This window comes from Aquila chrysaetos, chromosome 4 (assembly GCF_900496995.4).
Source record: "Aquila chrysaetos chrysaetos chromosome 4, bAquChr1.4, whole genome shotgun sequence".
Classification (NCBI taxonomy): Eukaryota; Metazoa; Chordata; class Aves; order Accipitriformes; family Accipitridae; genus Aquila; species Aquila chrysaetos.
Genome location: NC_044007.1, coordinates 15519429 through 15526883, shown reverse-complemented (window position 1 = coordinate 15526883; position 7455 = coordinate 15519429).

The window sequence follows — 7455 nt, the reverse complement described above, 5'->3', positions numbered from 1 at the left end:
AACAGTACACAACAAATAACACTGCTAAAAGCTGGGAACAGTGTTTGTGTTGATGTGAATGTAGTCAGAAGGAGAATGCATGTTTTACAGCACTTCTCACTGGACTAGGTCCAGTAAAGACCATAGGCATATTTGAAGGCAAATAAGCAGAGGCATGTTTTCATGTGTCCACTGGACTGTGGGGGCATCTCAGTTCGTATGCCTTCAGGTTTAACTTGCAAGCTACCTTATCACTTGGAGTTCTGCTTCTGCACATGTTCCTAACAGCTGATGATATCTGCTAATCACTGCTGAGATTGTATAAACTCTGTGATTTTTCTGCCTAAATCCTGTAGGAGGGCTGATGTGCTAGGTCCTTTTTGACTTCTTGTGCTCTCACTTTCCCTTCTGAGCTGACTGCCCCTACTGCAAAGCTGTAGAGCAATGTTCTGGAATAGAGTTGAAGATGAGTGGCTGAAAGGAATGAATTACATACATACACATCTGTGATAAAATCCTTTCCTAGGTCTGCGTGTGCTTTCTCCTGAAATCTTGCTTGAAAAAGAAATTCAGATTTGCCTAAATAGGAAGAAAGATATGTGATTTTAAAGTCGTCTGAGCAGCAATAGATAGCAATGCAGTTGTTTTTATAGCCATGTAGAGGTTTTAGTGGTATTTACAGTCCTGGAGAGGAAGAAGAGGGTCGTGAAGACAGTCCATTACTGAAATACATTGTTGAAGTGGGAAGACTTTCAAACAATAAGGGGAAAATATAAAGAAATACAACAGCAACAATCAAAACTTAGGTGAGCACGAACTGGCCATAAAATAGAAGCAAGGAAAGAGGATTTGGGAAAACACATTCTAAGCCTGCGTTAAAGAGATAATTGGGATGCAGTGAGAGAAGAAAAGCCACTGCCGTTTTGGGGTGCATGACAAAATATTGCATAGTAGGGAGTATAAGCGTGAGAGCTCTTGCTCGGAGACCAGTAATTCTGATACAGTAATTCTGCATGAAATACTGCATTAGTTTGGGGGTCAGTGTGTTACTAACACAGAATAAAATACTGATGTGCTACCATATGAATAATCATTAGAATAACTTGTGAAAGCAAAAGGTGAGGCTGAAATGTAGAAATTCTTGGGTAGATGCAAAGGGGAGGTAATTAGAGTGATTTGGAGTGACTGTAGTACAGAACAGTGAAAGAAGGTAAGCAGGAACTTCTTTCACTAAACAGCAATGAAGAGGGGTGGGTAGGGAAAACCTCTTAATGCTAAGATACAAAATACTAATTTCCCTAGGAGTTTAGAAGATGTCTTTTGGGTTACTTGGAAATTTTAAACAGCACAAAAAGACTAGACAAACGCATTAGGAAAAGGCAAAAAAAAAAATATCCTATCTTGCACTGGTAGAGCAAGAGGTGGACTAAACTGACCTGTTTTTTCCACCTTTAGATTTTACAGTTGTAAAGCATCTGTTTATCGGATGACTGTTTGTCAGATGATGAGCTCCTGAGGGCACCTGGACTAGTTGCCACCTTCAAGTATTAAACAGGCTTTCATGCCTTCTTTGTGATGATTTGCTGCTGAAATTCCTCTTCAGGTTAACATGCCTTCGTGGAATTTGTATGAGAGGGATCGGAGCAGGAAAGGAAATGAAGCAGTACCTTGTTTCTCCCTCCCTGCCTCCCCACCCCACATCCCCAGCCTCCCACCCTTAGTTTTGGTTCATTTCCTAGTGAAGAGCTGCTCTGGGATCTTGCTGTAAAGCTGAAGTAGTAGCTGATACCTGATTGCTGTCTGTTGACTCGGTAGAACTTAGGAAGCCTTTTACTAATGGGAAACGTGATGCTACTTACCCGGCTGATACTAAAAACAACCGTAGTGCTTGCATGTGTTGCAGTGTGAGCACATGTCACAGTCTGCACTGAGGGAGAACGTTTCTTCCAGCACAGACACAGAGGGGTGATCTAAGGGTGTAAAATGTGATCGTATTTTGCCTCTGATATGAAGTAGTATTAGAAATTGTTATGTAAACCACATGCTATTTTTATAGCATTTGCATATGTTACATACATTTTTGTTCAGTGTGGGAGGTTTTAATTACTTTCTAGGAAACAACTTTTTTTAAAGGTCTCGAATAGTCTGAGCAACCACATCGAAAGTGCCCTCCAGCAATCACAGAAGTAAGGGATGGAAATAGAATGTAGGCATTGCACTTTCTCACAGAGAAGAAAATGGGGGTTTATGTGTGTTTAATTACTATCGCCACACTCCCAATTTTTCCTCAGAATCATTTGGTAGCTTAGATTTTATAAAAACTGAGCCCCACTGTACTATTTTGAAAGTAATAAGCAGATTCACGGTAGTTAAGCCAAATACAATTAGACTTATTTATTTTACAGCTCCATGAAGTTGCAGAGACCACTATAATTTAAATTAGCTTTACAAAGCCAGAGTGGAGTTAGAATTGATTCATGCAAAGAGCATACAGCTTTCAGATTTGAGCTTTTGAACTTGACTCGAACAATTCAGCTAGTTTTGCTGAACAAAAAAGCAAGCAGAGAAACAGTATGTCCTTCAGTTGTGCAAACTCATGTCACAGACAGGAGTAAGGAAACAGGTGGAAATTTCAGCCCGCTGATACTCTGAACTACAGTTACGGTGCAGATTATGCAATGTACTACTACCATTTTGCTACACTTTAGCACGGCACCTAGTAAAAAAAGGTTGTTACGCGGACAGAGCCCAAACTGGTAGCATAAAGCCAGCAACATGCAGCCTCACGCATGTGTGATGGCTGCGTTCAGGTTTGAGGCACAAGTATTTATTCCTGAAGTTGATTGCTTCCATGTGCTACGTGTGTAAAATTTCAGAAGCCCCTTGTATTATGGTTTGTATACTTTTTTAAAGGCCTTTCATGACATATAGTAAAGTCAAGTCTCTGGTGATAAACCCTATACTGGTATGGCAATAAAGATCTCTATTTGTATGGGTAGAGATGTACAAAACTGATGGGTATCTCTCTCCCTGAAGAGCAGGGTAGATAAACAGGAGGGACTAATGACAGAAATAGAGAGCAAAGAGTTCCTTCCCCCAGGACTGAAGGGTTTGTTTTCCCTTTGTTTCACTTTTTTTGTTTGTCAGCTTTTTGTTTGAATATGTGAAAAACTGTCTCAGTGCATGCAGGTTTCCATTTCCAGCTCCAAGACAATTTGCATTTGAAGTTTGGGTTCAGGCTGTTGAAAGGCAGGAATTATCTGCAGTGTGCAAATGTGAACATGGAGTGCAACTGCCCAGGAGACTGGTGATACATCATCTCCAGGGTTTTTGTCAAGGTCTTATATTTTAACAGTGTCAGCCTTCCCAGTCTGTTGCAAGCACAATTTACACCCCTTCTGTCTCCTAAGAGGAAAGGAAATAGAGGCGACAGAGATGTTCCCAGAGGAGTGACTAATCTTTACCCTTCAGGAGTGTTCAAGGATAGCCACCTCTACTAATCATTAAATAGTTGTTTTTAAAACAAGAAAAAAAATTGCAAAGCAGTTAATCCCATTTCCCAAATGTTCTGCAGTGCAAATCATTATCTATTCAGCTTCTTGTAGTCATTACCAGAGAGAAATTAGGTCTAGCAATGAATGGTCAGTATGATGCTGTCAGCGACACACGCTTCAATTTTAAATTTAAAATGGAGTCTGTTGTCTGCCTGTATCAGCTATTAACTTTACTGTCATTGTCACAAAGCCATCAATCTCAGTCTGTCCCAAACCCATTTTCTGTGCAGAGTCAGCCCATCTTCCTTATTTCCTACACATGCAGATTTTAAATCATCTTGTAAACCTTGTACTGCACCAAAGGTTTAAGGCTGCAAGACTTGGCAGGCTGGTTGGTTCCCCCCCCCCCCCCCCCCCTATTCAGTACCTACTACCAGATGACAGATTGCAGCTACTCTCTGGGCTGGATCATGCCAGAAACAGGAAAACAGAAGAGAAACTCTAAAGCTGATAGGAAATGGATAAAAGCCTGGTTCCACTGAAACCAATGGTAAATGCAATAGAACTTAATTTCCAAGTAATTGCTATGAAACTTGTGTCAGAGAGACAGTGCACAAAGTGGCCTTTGTAGGCTGGATCTTGTACATTTTAGACATGATCTTTGCTTGTGTAGTATCAAAGTGTCTGAGAGCGTCAGAAATGCCCCACTTAGTTGCCTTCTAGTTTAATGTGGGGGAGTTTGTTACCAGAACATTTTAAGCATTTAATTGAAAGAGTCTTCTGTTCTGGATTTTGCCTCTCTTCTGGGTCTAACAATGTCTAAGAACATCGACTTTTAACACCCATAAATTTCCTCAAAATTTCCAAAAGGGCACAGCTTAGGGAGCATATATATGATTTATAAAAGATAGCTGTGATAGGAAGAGTTCCTTGACTAGAGAGCATGTTCTGATCTTTATTTTATTCTATAAACATGAATCCTTCAAGCAAGAGTCTTTTTTAATAGCTACAGAGAAGTTTCTGCCTCTTGGGTCCATGACAGAAAGTTGCTTCATTAACCTACGAAAAACTGTAAAGGGACTAACTTGTTAAATATAGTAACTGTGATGTTGTGGTGCATCAGTACATAACACAGCAAGTAATGAAACCTGGGTAATTCTGGCCATTTACACCTGCAATTACTTTGTTAAAGTGTTGCGCGCTTGGAAGCTGAGTGCTCCAAGAGCTGTATTGCTGCTCTGAGTGCTGTGTCCAGCAACTAAGGTGGCACTAATATTTGTTGCAAATCTTGTGTTCAAATCCCATCTCAATCTGTAGATGCCTATATTATTGTAATGAAGCCTAGGTTTTGCTTACAGGAAATCACGGGCTTGCTAAGCCTTGATGTAACTGAGCTGCTGTGATCCCTAGATAGCATCTAAGTGTTGGCAAAACTCCTGTACTGACCCTTTCGTCACCTCTCACTCTTGGGAGCTGGGGCTAGTAGGCATTTTGTAAGTGAGGCACGAGAGACTGCACAAGGAGATGCAACACCCATCCCACTGGTGATTAAAGCACTTCCTTGAAAGACCCAGATTCAGGTCTTCGACCTTTGGTAGCATATCAGGCTCAGCTTGAGGCAAAGAGGGATGCAGCAGCATGAGACAGGCCTGAAAGGAGCTGATCTTATGTCTGGAAGATGCTCTCTCATATGCAAGTCTCTTTTTGCATACACAGAAGCCTCACTGCAGAGAGAGAAAGCAAACGTATTTCATGAAAACTGAGAGATGACATAGGGTATGTGCATAATTTATATTTGTTGGAAGATACAGCTCCTGAGTACAAATCAAATAGCTGCATCCCGAAAAGGGAAGAATAAAAAATATTACTGTATTGGGTTTGTGTGGCAAGGTTTTGGCAGTAGGGCAGAGTTACAGGGGTGGCTTCTGTGAGAGTCTGTGAGAAGCTGCTAGAAGCTTCCCCTGTGTCTGACAGAGCCAATGCCAGCCGGCTCCAAGACAGACCCACCGCTGGCCTAGGCTGAGCCCATCAGCGATGGTGGTAGAGCCTCTGTGATAAGATACTTAAGAAGGGGGAAAAAAAAGTTGCTGCAGCACAGAAACTGCAGCCAGAGAGAGGAGTGAGAACATGTAAGAGAAACAACCCTGCAGACCCCCAGGTCAGTGCAGAAGGAGGGGGAGGAGGTGCTCCAGGCGCTGGAGCAGAGATTCCCCTGCAGCCCGAGAGGAAGACCATGGTGAGGCAGGATGTCCCCCTGCAGCCCATGGAGGTCCACAGTGGAGCAGATATCCACCTGCAGCCCAGGGAGGACCCCACGCCAGAGCAGGTGGGTGCCCGAAGGAGCCTGTGACCCCGTGGGAAGCCCGCGCCGGAGCAGGCTCTCAGCAGGACCTGTGGACCCATGGAGAGAGGAGCCCACGCTGGAGCAGGTTTTCTGGCAGGACTTATGACCCCGCGGAAAAGACCCACACCGGAGCAGTCTGTGCCTGAAGGACTGCAGCCCATGGAAAGGACCCACGCTGGAGGAGTTCGTGAAGAACTGCAGCCCATGGGAAGGACTCACGTTGGAGAAGTTCATGGAGGACTGTCTCCTGTGGGAGGAACCCCATGCTGGAGCAGGGGAAGAGTGAGGAGTCCTCCCTCTGAGGAGGAAGGAGCAGCAGAGACAACGTGTGATGAACTGACCCCAACCCCCATTCCCCGTCCCCCTGCACTGCTCGGGGGGGAGGAGGTAGAGAGAACTGGGAGTGGAGTTGAGCTGGGAAGGAGCAAGGATTAGGAGGAAGGTGGGAAGGTGCTTTAAGATTTGGTTTTATTTCTCATTATCCTACTCTGATTTGATTGGTAATAAATTAATGTTCCCCAAGTCGAGTCTGTTTTGCCCATGACGATAATTGGTTGAGTGATTTCTCAAGTGATCTCTCCCTGTCCTTAATCTCGACACACAAGCCCTTTGTTATATTTTCTCTCCCCTGTCCAGCTGAGGAGGGGAGTGACAGAGTGGCTTTGGTGGGCACTTGCTGTCCAGCCACGGTCAACCCACTGCAATTACACAATGAGAACCAAGCAAGTACTCCCCTTAGCTACAGCAACAAAGGCCAAAGGGTAAAGAGAGAGGCAGTATCACATAAGGAGGCCCACTGAAGCAAGGTGCACTGGGTATTTTTGCCATCAGACTATGTCTCCAGCTACATTGAACTGCTTCCTTGGTCAAGGAATTGTTCAGATGTGTTGGCCCTTAAACCTCTGTTACAGCTTAAACAGCAGCAGGATCTTTCCCTGCAGTCTTTGGAACATCCATTAGCGTTGCATTTGATCCTCTAAAGCTGCTTCTGTGATGAGATTGAATTTGCAGTTATGGGCTTGAGCATGAGACATGGTTGCAATACCTTCTCACCAGATCTTTGCAAAATTGCCAGGTAATACTCCATTAGAGAAAATATACAACACACCCTCTTCCTTATGCTCTCTTCACATGCTTGTAAATGGTGCGTAAGAAACAGAGTCCTATAACTTTTCTTCTCACTACAAACATACCTGTAAACCACCAGCTGCACACATAAAAATCAGAAACCTAAGCTCCCATTATTCACATTTTGTGTGGCTGGATAAAACTCCCTTTTCTGATGGGAATAAGTATTCTTGGCTAAGCCACTAGGTCTGTGAAGCTTCTTGCCTGACAGGACTCCAATAGCCAGGCGAGATCCTCCACCACTCCTTGGAAGTGCCACTTGTCCTCTAGGACTTCTCTAAATAAGGAAGAAGACAGCTAGGACCAAATATGAGAAGACGCTTTATGGCAGAAGAACAAATGTGTCCTTGACTTAGCCTCAGCCAGCCAGTTAAGAATAGAGGAGTTCTCAGGAAACCCTGATCTTCACTCTGACTTTTTTTGTACCTGGGAAGGGTCTCTGATTTGAAAAATGTAACGCCACTGCATCTGTAAAATAAGAATGATAATAAGACTTAGTTGCAGGCCTCT